This window comes from Notolepis coatsorum (genome assembly GCF_963971535.1).
Source record: "Notolepis coatsorum genome assembly, chromosome: 2".
Lineage (NCBI taxonomy): Eukaryota > Metazoa > Chordata > Actinopteri > Aulopiformes > Paralepididae > Notolepis > Notolepis coatsorum.
Window position 1 is genome coordinate 3,267,911 of NC_140166.1, and position 19,082 is coordinate 3,286,992.

The 19,082-nt window shown below is 46.2% G+C and overlaps 1 protein-coding gene across 1 annotated transcript in view; it reads left to right on the plus strand.

Moving 5' to 3' along the window:
* Positions 1-294: 294 nt before the first annotated feature.
* The window catches only part of atosb (atos homolog b), a 122,703-nt gene continuing 103,915 nt past the window's right edge, over positions 295-19,082 (plus strand). The window contains exon 1 of the mRNA XM_084308781.1: positions 295-596. The gene's annotated coding sequence lies outside the window, so the exon portion shown is untranslated. The remainder of the gene's footprint in view (positions 597-19,082) is intronic.

The following is a 19,082-nucleotide window of genomic DNA, read 5'->3' on the forward strand; positions in this document are numbered from 1 at the left end:
TGAAAAAGCACGTGTACTGGGCGTGTCTGGGTGTAATCCGTAATCCAATCAGTTGGACAGAATTTTGAATATATTTGTTTAATTAAGAGGGGGCGTAACCCTGAGCTCTGGTTGGTTTAGTGGAGTAAAAATAGCCAATCGCTTAAATGACAGGTGCTCAGCTGTACGCAAACCCCTCCCATTTTTTTTCTTTTTTTTTGCGAACCCCGGAAACGTCGTCGTTTAAAGGGACAGGGGTACATTTGGACGAAGGCTACAACGAAAACAGCTGCGATTGCGAACACAAGAGGAAGGACAGACAGACAGAGACAGTCTGCATTAAGCAGCTATGTGGCAATAGTGAAGAAGACAGACTGGAAGACCAGACATCGTACTACTGACTGTCCCCAGCTTGAAGACATCGGGTTAGGCAGCTCATCAGTTCTTCTCGAATGTCGCTTTAACGTTACATTTTAATTCAGTTTTTAACAAAGCAGCGGTCCTCACCGATGAAAGATAAAAGGGGCCAAACTCCGAGACGAGGGGGAAGAAGACTGTAGGGTGCCAGTATTTTAACCCTTCTCAAGCCACTTTTCTGCAGTCGGTCCAGTTCTTTGGTGAGTACGAATATCATATTATTAGCCTACATTGTTGTGAGTAACGTTAGCTAACGTTAGCCATGCACGATATGCGAGACCTCATAATGTACAATGCGCTATGCTTTCATGTGTGACGTGTCTTTCTTTTATCCGATTTTCTGAATCTCCGTTGGAATCTAATCAAAGACAACAACGTTATATCGGATTCTGATCAAATGGCAACTGCGCCTAGAGATGATGGCATACGACAGTGTGCCAGTGGCTATTCAATCTTGCAGTGTGTGTAGGGGGGCGTTGCTCTGCTTTGTCTACCTTCCTCATTCTTTCTCTCATTGCGCGTGTCAGTGCTCTGGGTGAATGCGCGTGCAGGCTGCGGTGCTTGAGGGACAAGGTGATGAAAATCCAAACATCAGATAACCATTATAAATGGGTGGGTGTCAACCATGCATGTCTTGTGCCATATAACTGCACCCACAGATGCATTCCCTGAAATGCACAGCCAGTGCAGGAGGGGTGGACAGAGGGAGAGGAGGGATCGCCCAGCAATGGCATAAATCTTTGAGATTATGACTATCTCAGCGGGTGGAATGATGATCAATGAAGCTTAGGAGAAAGAATCCCCCCCCTAAAGTACTGGGGTCCATTGTTCTCTCATTGGCACCCGAGGAGGAAGTCTGTAATACCTATTTGATCATGACAAAAGAAAATGAATAGGCCGCTAGTTCATCTATCAATGTGAATTGTTATGGTTTTATTCTGCACAGCTGCAGTGCTCTGCCTCCCTTTGTCCTCACAAGCAGGGCATGATAGCATTGCATTGACGTACACATTAGGCATCCGTATCACCACCCCATACTGGACACCATCCGTATCACCACCCCATACTGTACATCCGTATCACCACCCCATACTGTACACATCCGTATCACCACCCCATACTGTACATCCGTATCACCACCCCATACTGTACACCATCCGTATCACCACCCCATACTGTACATCCGTATCACCACCCCATGCTGTACACATCCGTATCACCACCCCATACTGTACATCCGTATCACCACCCCATACTGTACACCATCCGTATCACCACCCCATACTGTACATCCGTATCACCACCCCATACTGTACATCCGTATCACCACCCCATGCTGTACACCCGTATCACCACCCCATACTGTACACATTAGGCATCCGTATCACCACCCCATACTGTACATCCGTATCACCACCCCATACTGTACACATTAGGCATCCGTATCACCACCCCATACTGTACACCCGTATCACCACCCCATACTGTACACCCGTATCACCACCCCATACTGTACACCCGTATCACCACCCCATACTGTACACCAGCGTGCAAACAGAAATTCACCCAAACAGCAATGATGGGAGGATGTGCAAACATACGATTTTACATGCATCCCACACACGTGAGCTGAAAAAGCTGAATGTCTACATTCTTATCTCTTGACAGGCCCTTGCATTGCTCTGACAGACCCCCCCCCCCCCCCCCCCTCTCTCTGCCTGTGTAAACCAGTGGTCATTGTCCTCAGCTGAGTGTGACATCATGTGCAGAGCTGTGCTGTAACTGGAAGTTCAGCCCTGAAGGCTTGGTGATCGTCCTTCACTGGGTCTGGGCTTGGTGATCGTCCTTCACTGGGTCTGGGTCTGGGCTTGGTGCTTGTCCTTCACTGGGTCTGGGCTTGGTGCTCATCCTTCACTGGGTCTGGGCTTGGTGCTTGTCCTTCACTGAGTCTGGGCTTGGTCCTTGTCCTTCACTGGGTCTGGGCTTGGTGCTTGTCCTTCACTGGGTCTGGGCTTGGTCCTTGTCCTTCACTGGGTCTGGGCTTGGTCCTTGTCCTTCACTGGGTCTGGGCTTGGTGCTCATCCTTCACTGAGTCTGGGTCTGGGCTTGGTGCTTGTCCTTCACTGGGTCTGGGCTTGGTCCTTGTCCTTCACTGGGTCTGGGCTTGGTCCTTGTCCTTCACTGGGTCTGGGCTTGGTCCTTGTCCTTCACTGGGTCTGGGCTTGGTCCTTGTCCTTCACTGGGTCTGGGCTTGGTCCTTGTCCTTCACTGGGTCTGGGCTTGGTGCTCATCCTTCACTGGGTCTGGGCTTGGTCCTTGTCCTTCACTGGGTCTGGGCTTGGTCCTTGTCCTTCACTGGGTCTGGGCTTGGTCCTTGTCCTTCACTGGGTCTGGGCTTGGTGCTCATCCTTCACTGAGTCTGGGTCTGGGCTTGGTCCTTGTCCTTCACTGGGTCTGGGCTTGGTGCTCGTCCTTCACTGGGTCTGGGCTTGGTCCTTGTCCTTCACTGGGTCTGGGCTTGGTCCTTGTCCTTCACTGGGTCTGGGCTTGGTCCTTGTCCTTCACTGGGTCTGGGCTTGGTGCTCGTCCTTCACTGGGTCTGGGCTTGGTCCTTGTCCTTCACTGGGTCTGGGCTTGGTCCTTGTCCTTCACTGGGTCTGGGCTTGGTCCTTGTCCTTCACTGGGTCTGGGCTTGGTGCTTGTCCTTCACTGGGTCTGGGCTTGGTCCTTGTCCTTCACTGGGTCTGGGCTTGGTGCTTGTCCTTCACTGGGTCTGGGCTTGGTCCTTGTCCTTCACTGGGTCTGGGCTTGGTCCTTGTCCTTCACTGGGTCTGGGCTTGGTGCTTGTCCTTCACTGGGTCTGGGCTTGGTCCTTGTCCTTCACTGGGTCTGGGCTTGGTCCTTGTCCTTCACTGGGTCTGGGCTTGGTGCTCGTCCTTCACTGAATCTGGGTCTGGGTCTGGGCTTGGTCACGGTGCTCATCCTTCACTGGGCCTGGGCTTGTCCAGCGCATATTCATTCAGTCCCCAGCGTGCTGGTGCTGGTGCCGGTGCCTACTTCCGCCAACATTTTGCGAAATTAAATGAGCTTACCGTCTTCTCCAGAGAGAGACAAGAAGATATATACCAGTTTCCACTCTGTGCGTTCAGTAGAAAGCTATCTTGTAGGCGGTGTAGTGGTTAACACTGTCGCCTCACAGCAAGAAGGTCCAAGGTTCGATTCCCGCTTGGGGACCAGGTTTCCGCGTTGCCAGTTACCCAGGTGGGGGCCCTGTCTGCTCCCGGCTGCCCTTGGGGGGAAGGACAACAGGATGGGTCAAGATCAGAGCTCAATCGCATCGGTGACCCTAAAACAGTGCACGTGTGTGTGCCGCCCATCGCTGCATGTCGTTGCATGCCGAATAAAGATTTCTTTTTTAAATTTTGTATCTACTTTTTCTCCCATTTTCTATTTTTCTCCCATCCCGATTTTGTATTGTCCAATTCTACCCTCCCCATGTCTCGAACGCTGTTAGGCCATGCCTCCCACAGGTCGGCTGCAATGTGGACCAAGCCTTGTATCACGTGTCCCCTCCGGTACAGGATCTCTCAGCGGCGAGGGTCTGCGTGGGAGGGACACGCCGCCCTCGTTGCTTCCTGATTCTGCTGCGCAGGCGCACCAACCGACCTGTGGGAGTCGCTGTCCACAACGTCCGATCCCCACCCACCAGCTTCCCACCCCCTAATACTGCCAATTGTATTAGGATGAACGACCAGCCAAGCTGGTAGCAATGTCGAGAGCTGGGCTCGAACCCAGCATCTCCTGCATTAGTGGCGAGCGCCTTGCCCACTGCGCCACTTAGCCGCCCCCACGAATAAAGACTTCTGAGTTAAGTCCTGCATTATATCTGGCTGCACGTTAGCCTAGCTTAGCACAATGAATGGAAGTGGACAGTGCCGGTTAGCCTAGGCATTGTCCCACTAAAACCTCTCCTGAAGGCTAACCGGCACTGTCCACTTCCATTCATTGTGCTAAGCTAGGCTAACGTGCAGCCAGATGGCTTTCTACTGAACACACAGAGAGGAAACTGGTATCTATCTTCTTGTCTCTCTCTGGAGAAGACTGTAAGCAAATTTTCACAAATGTTGGCATGTTCCTTTAAGCCCTTCATGAGCTGGATTTGTTAATGGCAACGCAAGGCCAATCTCTATGGAAGTATACAGTATTATTACCTTGACCTTTTGTGCTCATTCCTCATCTGTAGGCTGCTTTTATTTCTTGTGACTGGGCACTGTGTGTTGTCCTCGCAGCCCGTCATATGTTGTCAGTCTGGAGAGGAGCATTTGCTAAATGCTCTAAAATGTAATGAAGTCAGGACTGTAGAGTCACTCTCTTATAAGACATTGAACCCTCGCCTCGATAAACCAGGCCTAGACTGAGAGAGGCAGCCTAGTGTTCCCAGTCTTGTGATTTGTTGTGTGATATCATGTTCCTTGTCACATAGACCATCTGATTATAGACTAGGCCTATAGATTAACACAGACAAGGCTATGTTGTATGTTAGCCTAGCTTGCCTAGCTTTGCCCTACATAGCAGAGACACTCATTTAGACATGACTGTGTCTAATTGTGTGGTTACGGTTGCCAAGGACAGGCAATCTATCCACATGTAAGCCTACACCCATCAAAACCTCATCTTTCTCCTGTCCAACATGCATACCTGGCAACCACTCGTTGTGTCTGTGTGTGTGCTCAGGCTATTAAGTGCTGTCGGCTGATGAAGGCTTATTGTGTTACCAGCCCTCTAATGTGCCTGTGTAGGATTTGATGTCAGAGATTACAGATGATTATGTGCGTTAGAGCTAGTCATCACCACTGCTGCTTTATTGATTTTATGTGTGTGTCAACCTGATTGTCAATCGATTGGATATGTAACTGAAAGGTCTCTGAATAACTGCATTTACAATGTATGTCCTTTGTCTGGTAGGAATTTATCAAATGATTAAATGGCAGTAGTCCCTGTCTGTTTGCGTGTCTGTCTTTTAGATTTTTTCAAACAACGGCTCATCCGATCAACTTCACGCTTGGCGGGTGTATTGCTAAGGACCCAAGGGAGTGCAGTGTCGAGTGTGAAGTTCATTGGATGCACGATTCTATAGAAAGCTGCTAGCAGCCATACCGTGATTGAATACTGCAAGCAGCCATACCGTGATTCTCAACAACGCAGCAAGCAGCACTTCCTGTGGGGGCAAATAATGGGGAGTGGGCACACGTTCCGAATGGGCATGCACTCCAAACGGGCACTGCACTAGTGTGGACATAAATAAATAATTTGTGTGACATGTACTGTTGTGCATTTCTTTGTGTGTAGCCTAAGGTGTCTTTTTAAGAGCCAGTTGTGAGTGGCAGGCAGGTCCAGTGTTATCTATGGCATGGCCTCTGCCACTACCAAATAGGTATAGAGTATTCTAAGGTGTACCGTCATGGTTTGCAAAGGTACGAGTTTTCACAATGCAGTCATCAACAATATACTTAATTATTTTCAATTTTGAATCTTTATATTTACATGCAAAAAAGACACAAAACAAAATTGACAGTAATGAATATTGTATGATTGAAAATTTGGTTAAAAAAGACAACTTTGATTAAAGTAGCACCATGGCAATTGTATTACAGGGAAAAGCCATAAAATCATTCATATCCATGATCACATTGTAGTTTGTATTGGAAAACCAAATACCGTCTAATACTGTTATACTGTATTCAGAACAAAGTTCAAACAACGTTCCTGAATAATTTCCATGAGAACGTTGGGGCTGTAGCCTGTGACCCACCACATTCCAGTGACACACTTATCTTTTTGATGAACATTCCAACTTTCTCAATCATGCGTCGTCCGCACATGAAACAATGCAGATTTCCATGGCAACGTGACTAAAATGCTTGGCAGACGTAATGTACAGAGGGAGACTCTAGGAAAGGCCCTTTCTGTCTATCTATTCAAGGTCTGTGGTGTGCACATTCTCATGTGTGTTTAATTTAAACTGTGGAATGAATGTATGCACCAATTCACCAGGGCAGGATTCCTGGTACATGTACGTAGGGCCGGATCATTAATCCAGTTTCAATTTTAAAAGTATGATTTTGGCTTCTGCGATCATGAAAACAAGATAATTTCGATACAATCATTATTGTGCCGCATGCTGTGTTGCTCTCATTTTGTCTCGTGTTGTAAATGCAGTGCACCCTTCCTTCACAGCGGTGCATTCCGCCCCTCCCCCCTCAAGCCCAAACAGTAGTTTCAGCCCGCGTTGAGGGGGAGGAGGGAGCCACAGCATGTTTTTCGTTATTTTGAAATGTCTTTGGTAACTTGTAGAAGATGACAGAAAGGCAGCCTTTGATCGAGAAGAAAGGTAAAACTAATTCAGTCGTCATCATATGATGTTCTCAAATAAATTAGTAATCGTGATTTCACTATCGATGAAAATAATCAGGATTATGATTTCTGCCATAATCGAGCAGCCCCACACTAAAGTTATTCTAATTCAGTCAACACGGTCCTGTCACAATCTGGACTATTCCCTCTGTGAACAAGCACCCGTTGGAAGGCAATTATTTATTACCTATGATAATAATGCATGGCTCTGGTTGACGGTATGTAGCTGCCATCTTTCAGATACACATTTACATTTACATTTAGTCATTTAGCTGACTCTTTTATCCAAAGCGACTTACAAGTTTTGTACGACAAGTCAGCAGGAAGGGTACAACTCTTATCAGCTGAGTAACAATGTTCATCAAGGGCGGCTAGGTGGTGTAGTGGGAAAGGCGCTCACCACCAACGCAGGAGATGCTGGGTTCGAATCCAGCTCTCGGCGTTGCTACCAGCTTGGCTGGTCGCTCATACTAACACAATTGGCAGTGTTAGGGGTGGGAAAGCTGATGGGTGGGTCCTGGGCGTTGTGGGACAGCGACTCCTACAGTTCGGGCGGGGCGCCTGCACAGCGAGGGAAGGATCTGGAGGGAGGTAGTGTGACCTTCCACACGTTACACTCTCCCAGTGAGAATCTGAGCTGCCAGGCTGGCTGCCGGCTGGCTGCACATGTGTCGGAGGAAAGCATGTGATAGTCTCCGGCCTCCCGGACCAACAGTAGGGGGGGGGGGGGGGGGGGGGGGTGCGCGCGCAACGACCAGGAAGGGTTTTGGGAATTGGCATAACGAGTAACAGTGGGATGGGAGAAAAAATCGGAAAAAGGAGGGGGAAAAAAAGATAATAATATTTAAAAAAAAAAAAACAATGTTCATCAAAGTGCTGAGTGCTACAATGTAGGTTAGTATATTAGGACACGTGCATGAGTAAGGTTAGTTAGGGTTATTTAAAAGAATCTTTTGATTCATTTCAGGTATTGATAGAAGTGCATCTTTAGTCGACGGCGAAAGATTGGTCGGGTTCTACACCTGACAAGTGCATAGCTCCAGAGAAGATGGCAAGACTTCAGTAGCGCTCCTGAATAAATCAGCATGGTTTGATTACAGCCTGGGAGGGACTAACGATAAAACCTCACAGTCCCCAGCGGTGTGCCCTGAGTGTGTATCCTAGGGATGTGGGAGATAATTCAATATAACATATCGTCTTTCATTGGGATCATATCGTGATGATATTGTGACATGCAATTCTGAGTTGATCACAACATTTTATCTGAGGGAATGTAATTAGAAAATTGCCGTTTTGGTTTTATGTCACACTTTACATTACCACGCAGTTCAATGGGATTACCTAACGCATGATTTCACACGAGCAGATATCATGATATATATCGATATAGAAAAAAGTCCTTGTGATTACATTTCTTTTATTTTTTATACGTTTATTTCAGGGACAACGTACACATTTGTCTGAATAGAAAATATGCATTGTTGTACTAGATTGTAGCTTTTGCTATTTTACATCTCCAGTCCCTTCATTGTACATACAATAAAACATACAATACAATAAAAACATACAATAACATTAAAAGAAGACCATACTTCTCATTGTGCACCCCCCTTAAGGGTACCCTACTAAAAGTGGGAACAGGATTGACTAGCTAGCAACTGTCTTTCAGGTGTGTTTTGAAGGTGACACTTGAGCTGCACCTCATCTCTTTTGGCAGACTGTTCCACTGAGTTATTGCTCTTATAGAAAAAGATGACTGTCCAAACACAGTGTAGCGGAACGGTTTAACGCAATCAACTGCTGACACTGTTCTTGTAGCTCTGATGGAGTTTGTACGAATGTGTACAAAGTCGCACAGTGGAGGAGGTGCCAACCTGTTAATGATTTTGTAGACTATACAAAAGTCTGCTAGTTGTTCAAAGCTCAGTAGACTGTATTTCTCGAGTATCCGTATCCTACAATGGTGGAAGTGCAAAGGCTTTTTGTCTAAAATTTTCAGGGTTTGCTTATACAATGAAGCAAGAGATCTCAGACCTGATTCACTAGCTTGTCCCCAGCATGTGATACAGTGCCATGTGGGAGAGAATCATAGCGTGCATTAATGTCTTAGCTGCATCTAAGGAGAGACTATTTAAATTGTGATATTTATTTCTTCAATGCATTGTGTCAGTGTTTGTGCTATCTGCAGGAGGCCTGCTAAGGGCTGCTGATTAGTGGGGGAGCTGATTAGTGGGCGCCCTATGCCTATCGTAGGGGAAACACTGGCAATATTAAATTGTCATGAGGACAGAAATCAAACTGCTCTTGTAAGCTGCTCGTGAGAATTAATTGGCAGGTTGTGTCGTGTGTTAATGCAATCCAAAGGTCACTGGATGTTATATTTCAGGTCAGAACAACAATTGTAATTGGCGAAGAAGATCCATTTAACTCTTGAGTTTTCAGAGAAACAAAAACAAACTTGATTATCTAAAGCGGTTTTGTTCATTCATAGTTAAAGACAGTAGAGTTGAGTACTTTATTGTCAGTTATCGCATTCACACTCAAGTGATTTTGGAATAACTTTATGACTGCAAATACATGTGGATTTTTTTTTAGGAAAGATAGAAACAACTTTTTAGGTGAAAATGATTATCAGTTATGGCTTTGCAGCTAATGTTTGGTAAAAAAGTAACATTTCTCATGAAAATGCCCTTCCAGGGTATGGGATCCAGACATGACCTATCAACATGTCTCACTTTCTATTCAACACACCTCAGGGTTGTGCATTTATTTAGCCACTGAGGAATGTTATCTGTGCTTTATCTTTACTTTTGCCAATAACAATGGACCTCATTCTTGAACATGTTCGTAAGTATCTTCGTAAAAAACGTTGTACTAACAAATTACGAAAATTATCCTCCGGATTCCTGAACGTGTGAAACGTCACTCATTCTTAAACTGGACGTGTGTTCTCGTACACCTTAATTTGCATCCAGAAACGCCCCAGCTTATAAGGAGAGGCTATCTATTGCGTCTGGTTCGTGTTGACCCTTATGGGGGAAATATTCAACAGGTAGCGCAAAAGCAATTTGTGACTGATCAAAATTAGATTCAAATGTACTTGTGCTGTATAATGACAATATAATACAACGGAAATAAGTTTGGCATCCAACCAGAGTGCAAATGTAACAGTAAAGTGCAATAGTAACATACAATGCACAGGTGATGAAACTGGTTTAAAGGCTTCATTTGGGATAAATAGTTGGTTATTGTGTTCACATTGATTCTACATGCATCTCCGTATGTACAGTATCTTCACCAGTGGCCTGCATCAGCTGCTGCATCGTTAATTAATAAGCTATATATTTATATGGAATTCTTTATTATATTCGTTAGTCAATTCCACTATATCCACGTGCTGCAAACACACTGCAAATGACAAAATAAATAAGAAGTAAACCCAATCGCGTGGATATAACTAGCGTAATAGATCTACTTTTATAGCTCACTTTGTATTGAATTTTCATCATGTGTTGCCATGGAAACTGAAAAAGTTGTGAAGTTTAGACTTCAGAGAAGGAGAGTAAAGTACAGAAAAAAGGTACCGGTATCGATTCCCAGGTAAAAAGAAACATTTTCAGGCTCGGTGTCCTGAAAAGACCCACCGCGTAGGCCAGATGCAGCCGCATTTTACAATGAACCTCTGTGGGGCTGCTTAAAAAAATATATTATAATCGCAAATTTTATTGCAATCGCAATATCTGTCAGAAAAATCGCAATTAAATTATTTCCCAAAATCGTGCAGCCCTACGTGGAAGTAAATATTTTGATGGTAAAAATGGATTAATTTTTTTAGATTATTTTTTAATTTTTTTTGTAGATCTCGGTAGTCTGTACAATAAATACTACAACAAACGTGTGCTCGGTGTGTGATTACACGAGCTTGCAAACGCATACAGTACATAGGGCAATTATATTATTGACATTTTCTGCGGGCCAGATACAGGACGGATGGAAGCTAGGACGCTGCTGTGGCTCAGGCTCGAGCTGTGGCGGTACTGTAGTGGCTACGCAGAGAAGCCGTCAAACACACAGCACTCAGGGCCACGTGCTTGTGTGTGTGCACTGTCTTATGTGTCCTGTGTGGTCAGAGCCTGAGGGATGCAGAGGGGAGTGCTGGTCAAATGGCTGGCGTAGAGAAAGCACTGGAGCCTTGCATGCTATGCTTAGTGGTGCGCAGCGAGAGGCTGAATAGAGCTACAGTATCTCAAACTCCTTAATGTATCCCAACAGATGGTGTTCTGATTGGAGCCTCCATTTCTGAACACAGAAGTTATCTTGTGTGTGTGTGTGTGTGTGTGTGTGTGTAGGCCAGTGGCTTGTGTGCCTCTTAGTAATTGTTTCTACCAAGTACTCTCTTGACAGTTATATTATCGTATAGCTTACGCTCTGCTCTATTGGAACTATCCCTTTATCCAATCTAATAATGAATACTTTTCTCCACATGCACACACCCATCCGCCTGGCCACACCCACATCCGCTCCTCTACATAAGCGGGGTCGTGGCCACACCATCAGCTCCTTCCCTATTTTCACCACCGAAAAGTGTCTGTAACACACCACTTTAAGTTGTTGGAAAGGAGCTACGTTGACATTGTATCTTTGTTTTTTCTCTCTCGCAAATTTACGAAAAAGCTAAGGGATAATGTCTTCGCCGTCGGAGGGTCTAGACGCTCACAACGTTACGTTACCCTCCACCAGCGCTTCACTATCGCAGCGTCCTTCGTGCATTGTGGGGAGTCTCTGGCTCTGTGCCCGTGGCAGCCAGGTGCGCCTGGGCGGCGCCCGGTGGTGAGTTTGCCTCGCCGAGGGGCCGTTGAGCCTCCATCTCCTCATTCTCCTGTGAGATGGCCGGGTTCCGGCCCTGGTTCCCCCGCCAGTGGACAGTCGGCCGATAGGCCGACAGCACCTCTGGTGGCAGAGGATTTGCGTCGCAGACTCTTCGCCTCGGCTCGCTCTCGTCGTAGGACGGCGAGCAGCGGGGGTGAACGGCCTAGTGGCAGTGTTGTGCTGGAGCCGAGCGAGAGTTCTCTCGCCTCTTCTCCATATCCGATGGAAACTGAGGATTACATGGAGGGCGCGGGGGCTCTCTTGTTCGAAGCCCCAGTAGCTCATGGCGGCCGCCGCAGCCGCTAATGGCGTGGCGTTGCCGCAGCCACTGCCGGCACCTGTTCCTGATGACATGATAGGTAATCTCTGGCAATGTCGTCCTGTGAGGGAGACGGGCGTTGTCTGCCCATTCTTCCCAGCAATGGAGGCTTACGTGGCACAGGGACAGGTAATCTCCCGCATCATTGGCCTTACCCCCGCTTACGTGCCAGTCACGCGGGTGGTGGGTTTGGTCCAGGGGCTTAAGGACGGGGTGCCTCGGATTGATAGCCCGATGGCATCCATACTTTGCCCCGAAATGGTGTGGGAGCCGTTAAGGAAGCCGGTTCCCCAGGGGAAGTCGGCTAGGCAGTTGGCATCGTGGAGTGACCAGGTGACGTGTACATCGCCTCGACACGGAGCCTGGCTGCGACCTCCAACATCGCGCAGCTGTTGCGCTACATGTCGGGGCTGATGGCGGGCGGGTCAGTATTGGATGAACATCAACGATACCTTCACGCCCAGGTGGCTGGAGCCATCCTGCACCTTACCCAGCTGCAGGCGACAGCCGCCGGGAAGGAGCGCGCCCTGGCCACTCTCATCCAGTGCCACCTTTGGCTGGAGCAGGCGCAGGTGCCGGACCAGAGCAGGATTCCGCTGCTCACGGCCCCCCTCTCCGATGCTGGATTATTCGGGTCGGCCATGCAGCAGATGACGGCAGCCTGCAGGGAGATGGAGGAGGAGCGCTCCGTGCTCCAGCCCCATTTTCCCCGACCCGATGCCACCGGTGATGTGAGGAGGAGGCAACGCCGGCAGAGGCCTCTGGCCATTGCCACAGTCACCACCGCTGCTGCTGGGCCTTCCGCCAAGAAGGCCAGGAGTGGAGGAAGTGCCACGACCGCTGCAGCCAGTCGCCCTGCGCCCGGAGGGTACGGTAGGGATCGACGTGACCAGGAGGCTCCCCAGCACCGTCCCTCCGGGCCGGCTCCCGTGGGGGCAAACAGCGCTCTGCATGCGGCAGGGGCCGCTAGTGACTCCCCTGTTTACCCCCCCCCCCCCCCAAAATATGATTTTGTTAAATAAAAGTGGGGCAGTTTTCTTTGAATTTTTTTTTCTGGTCGCTATATATATGTGTGCTTAGCAAGGCCTGTGGCTAGCACTCGGTCAAAAGACTTGTTTTCTCTCATCATAAAAGACGGCGTTCTTCTTGCAGTAGTAAGAGTGAACTTTACCTTTTTTATCTGAGGGGGTTGTGTGTATTCTGTTACGTTTGGGAAACATGGCATCGAGTCCACAACTAGGTTGAGTGTTAGCCTACAGCAGTAATCACATATGTAGCTTGTACCGAGGTCTTTAGACCCTCTCTTTAACGTCTATATATTTTTTCTTTACTTGGTAAAGGTATAAAAATGCAAGTGGCGAATTCACACATGAGCCTAAAGCCTTGTATAAAAACCAGTTTTTTACACAAACGAGTTTATCGTCCGTGGCTGGCGTGAAACTGTTAAGCTTATCCTAGAGGATATACGCTTTTTCATGTAGCATGCTAGAGGGGTTCCCAAACTTTTCAGGCCACGACCCCCAAATAACGGTGTCAGAGAGCCGCGACCCCCACTATTTTAGGAGGTAAAAAATAAATAAAAAATTATATATATATATATATATATATATATTAATTTTTTTTTTATAAATGGAAATGTATGGTTGAAACATGCAAACGTTCAAACGCACACACACTAATAAGCATTGGAGGCTTTTAACCAGGGCCGGACTGGGGAAATCATTCAGGCCAGGAAATATAGTGCAAAATATAGCCCCAGTCAGGCCACTTTTTAAGCAGAGGGTCTGGGGAAATGTTTTGTTACAAAGACTTAATTTCCTGCATTCTGGTGCAGGATTTTTTAAATTTGTACCCTTTAAATGCCAGTGTTTGTGATGGCAGGTCCCAGGTCCCACGCCATATTTGGATAGGTGGGTCACAGGATTTACCCGGCCATAGAATACATCACTGGGCGCGTTTCTATTGGTCATGAGTAGGTATGTCCGATATTATCGGCCTACCAATATTATCGGCCGATATCGGCATTAAAATGTGATATTGGAAAATACCGGTATCGGTTTTCAATATTTGTTTTATTTATTTTTTTTACATTTCTATAACCTTTATTTAACCAGGCAAGCGAGTAAGAACAAATTCTGATTTTATTTATTGTCAAAAGTATGCATAATGTTGTGTTAATTCCACAACAAGAGATATGTAATGTTAATTACCTGAAATTATTCCATTTTTGGGGGGGGAAACCCTGCATATATTGGTATCGGTTGATATCGGAGTTGGACAATATCGGTATATCGGTATCGGTAAAAAAGCCAATATCGAGCATCCCTAGTCATGAGACTGGCCTCACCGGGCCCCCTTTTTCGGGGGGTCCTGGCCCTCAAGCTGGGACTGGGTCCTCCTCCGCGCTCCGCTGCTACGGCCTTGCCACGGGGTTGGGTTCTTGACCTTTGACCCTGTGATGTTGGGGGCTGTGACGGGGGTGTTTTGCTTCCCGTCCGTTCCCTGGTGGCATGTGGGATGCGCGCCTGAGTGGTCGCGGGTCCTTCTGTGTGAAGGTAAGTCCCACGGTCTGCTCACCCTGTGCGTTTGAGGTGCTAAACCCTCTTCGCACGGTCGGATCCGATTCCCTCCCGTCCCCCTCTAGGGGGGTCCAGGGGGCTCGGGTCCTCCCCGGTTCTGATGGTTGTGGGGGGCCTCAGCGGGTACATCTGTCGAGCTTCCGCTCTGCTCAGCTCCTGTGTTCCAATAGAGCAGAGCGTAAGCTATACGATAATATAACGTCAGGTTATTCTATAACCATAGTTATATGAGTATAGCGAGCGCTCTGCTCTGACTCACTGAGGACCCCGTGGTCTTCGCCTTCGGTGGTGAAAGACTTGGGAAGGAGCTGATGGTGTGGCCATGACCCCGCTTATGTAGAGGAGCGGATGTGGGTGTGGCCAGGCGCATGGGTGTGCATGTGGAGAAAATTATTCATTATTAGATTGGATAAAGGGATAGTTCCAATAGAGCAGAGCGCTCGCTATACTCGTATAACTAGGGTTATAGAATAACCTGACGTTTTCTTTAGTTCCTTCACCTCCTCTTTCATTATTTACAGCTGTATTGTTACGCTACCTCGTTTCAACCACCTCCCTCTCTCTCTCCTCTCTCTCTCCTTACCTCTTTGGTGTGGGGTAGCCAGGCAGGGAAGGAAATCATTTATTTAAAATCAGGTGTGTTGCTGCACCCAACAACCATGTGTTCAATACAAGGGAAGAAAGAGGTGTTGGAAATAATAATGAGAATTTTATTTAGATTTGTTTCTTTAATAAATAATGAACATTTGATTTAGACTAGTTTATTTGCAAAAACTTAAAGGTGCTATAGATAACATTCTGCCACTAGATGTTACACATCAGGTGCATTCCACATGGGGAAATAGGAAGTAGAGCGGGGATACATGTAACAACATTTAACAAGTTTGGACCTGCAAAATGATTTTTAAATGATCATTTCATTAATCAAAAATGTTTTTTTTTTTAGATATTTTTTTGGGACGTTAAGTGCATTTTATTGACAGGAGAGTTCGGAAATTGGGAGAGAGAGAGATGGGGAGGATTCAAACCCAGGACGTTGCGATTACGCTATATATTTTGATCAATTTGAATATTGCACTAGGCCATATTGTGATTTTGATAAAAATTTGATTAATTATTCAGCCCTAGTATGTATCACACAGTTCTTGCATTTATGAGGAAGTAGCCTATGCCTCTACATGGGACCAGAATTGCAGCTGGAATTAATCAAGTCAAGTGTTCCTTTATTAATCCCCTTGGGGAAATGTAGGTGTCATAGCAGCACGTGTATATGAGTTCTCATGTCCCAAGTTCTGACAATGATAGTTCTCCTGACCACAGAGCCGGCCGTCCGAGCCCTTGGTTTTAGAGCCTGATGGCTGCCGGTATAAAGGAGCGGCCCAGGCGGTTTGTAGTGTGTCGGGGAGGGCGGGGTGAGTCTTTGGCTGAACGTGCTCTTCATTCTGGCTAGCTCCTCATAGAGGGGGTGGGAGGGGTTCTCCAGGATGGCTTCTAGCGTTTTCCTCATCCTCCTCACAGCCACCACCTATAGATTATCCAGCTCAGCACCCACTACGGAGCTAGCCTTCTTCACCAGCTTCTTCAGCTTGCTGGAGTCCCTCGAGCTGATGTTGCCCCCCCCAGCACACCACAGCAAAAAAGAGGAAGCTGGCTACAACGACTGGTAGAAAGATAGCAGCAGTTGGTTGCACACGTTGAACGGCCCTGATTCTCCTCAGGAAGAACAATAATGTCTTTTCTTGATCATTTTTGATAACATTGCTCATTTTCAATTAATAGATCATTATTATGGATGACACTTGTTGTAACTGAGGGGTTACAAAACCCTGACTGTATTAAAGATTGTGATAGATTAAACCACTACTACATATTATTATTATTACTTGCCAGACAGTACAGTTATTATGGCAGACACTCAATAGACGGCACGGTGACGAAGAGATATCATTTACAGTATTTTATTATTAAGCAGAGATACAACTGATAATTACTGGGTCGCTCTTTTATGGCGAATCATATTAGAATGTCAGAGTATCAAAGTCAGTGGGAATGAATAATTCCTAGGCTAAGGATACTAGATCGGGACGCTGCATGGCGTGAGATGGCGATATAGGGGGGCAAACGAGGGTATAGCTGGAGACTGGTGATTTCCTCCCACAGAGTAGTAAGCTCCAGAGGAATGAAGAATAGACGGATACTCCGGCTGGTCACTTGAAGAAAGGGGGTCTCATACGGATCCGGTCCTTGTAATCCAAGTGCTCGGTAGCAGGGTAATAGCTGTAATCCAATGCCCGATAGCAATGATGATAGCCAGCCAGCTTCATCCTCGAAGCTAGCCCGATGCAGATCTTCAGGGTAGTTAAATCCAAACGACAATGGTATTAACGATGCTCTTCTCCACGGTACTACGTTTCCACAAGTCACTATAATCCACCAAACAATGGTTCTACAATATCAAAGTAGTATCTAAGGAGCTACTAGTTATCCGTAACGATACGCCGCGGTAGGTTCCAATGCTCACATGTCCAATAGTTCTGCTGCTAGGTTCACCTCGTGTTCTGATACTAATTACGTTAAGTCCACACACACTTGCTAAGGTTCACACTAGTTACTAAACGAACGAACTGCTTGTTAATGCTGCACACCGAACGAACTGCTGTAATGACGAACTCTTTACTTTACGTTAGGTTAGGTCGAACTGCTGCTACTTTCCTTCGGACGAACTGCGTTAACTGCTTTAGGTTGAACTGCTGCTGTTTACGCCTTCTACAATATATACTTAGAGTGCTTTCTAGGGCGCAACCGAATCTCTTGTCCGGAATCAATGCGCTGGCCAAGGGCATGTCTCAACTTGTCCAGACTCGTCTTTGAACTTGTCTGAGGGGCGCGATTCTTGGCGCCGCCAGTGTCAAGGGTGTTATCCAATGAGGAAAGCGAATAATGCTATGATTCAAACGGAGGCTTAAAGGGATATAGCTTACCGTACTTTTCGCACTATAAGCCGCACCTGACTATAAGCCGCAGCAGCTAAATTGAATGATGTGTACATATATAAGCCGCACTGGACTATAAGCCGCAGGTGTTTTAATGTTTAATTACCATATGTAATTAGCATTGGGACACAATACTGTCGGACAAATAACAAGCATTAACTCATTTACAAGTTGTATTAAGTTTAGCAAATAAGGGAACAGATAAATAACATTTCAATGCAGTCAAAAAAGCAATATTTAGATGTTTACATTTTCGAGTTTGGTCACGTCGAGTCACATATAAGCCGCACCGTTATATAAGCCGCAGGGTCGAAAAATGGGGAAAAAAGCCGCGGCTTATAGTCCGAAAAGTACGGTATATATATAAATAATATACAAGTTATATAAAACAATAAAACGTAGATTCTCAGTGTTAATCTGGCCCTTCAGAACACTTGTTATATGCGATATTTGTACATTGACAAGTGAAAGGGGAGGAACATCCCCATTAGCACAATGGTTTACACATAATGTGAAGTATTTGGACTGAAAGCTATAAGATGTCAAACCATTGCTGTAACTACCCTGAAGAAGGTCTGTTAACCGAAACGTTGGTTTAAAGTATTCCTACATAAAGTGAAGTAGCAAGAATACCAGTGTGCTTGAGTATTCCTTTCAAATGCACCACAAAAGGTGAAGGGTCACTGATACGTCACAACTCATAATCTTGGGTATTATGGAAAGTGTGTCTATCCTACAAATGAGTACCGAATATGAGTAGGAAAAAAGTTTCACTTCACGTCATCTGCACAGCCTTGTTTATTCACTGTGTCCATGGAAACGACCATGGACACAGCCATAAATGTAGTCGTTTCCTTACATAGAAAAGCTCCAGTATACCTTTTCTGATAAATACTATAACTATATCCCCGCATAACTCTGTTCAGACTCGCTTAATATTTGGTTATTTGTGCAATTGAACCTAATCAATTGTCTTCAAAAACTAATTTCGAAGAGGTCTATACATCTGTTAGTTATGAGGCACTGAGCTGTTTCACAGGCTGTGTGACACAACTGAGTTGCATTGAGTCTGAACTGTAGCCTAATGGGTATTGCAACTCACATCCTGTAATATACAGGCATATAGCTATGTGTATGTAATAGGTTAATAGGCTTGCCTGCCACACAATCCTCAGACTCTTATCCGTGGAGATGCAGATGTAACTATACCTATATTATATGGGTCAACGCAGCTTATCAAGCCTAGTTTTACTCTCTTCTTCCTCCTCCCCTGCATTCACTCCATCCACCCGACAGTGTCTTTCTCCTGACTGGCATCCGGGCTTGTTGTGTTTTATGTCCCCTTCTCTCCATCTTGTGGAGGCTGTCTGACACTCAAGGGCTCCATTTGGCAGGGAACTTGGCATGCTGAGAGAGAGAGAGAGAGAGAAAGAGAGGTTTGTGCCTGTAGGTTTGATCATTGCATTTATATAGCACTTTACAATGTAGGGTGGAAATTGCGTCCTTCACCAT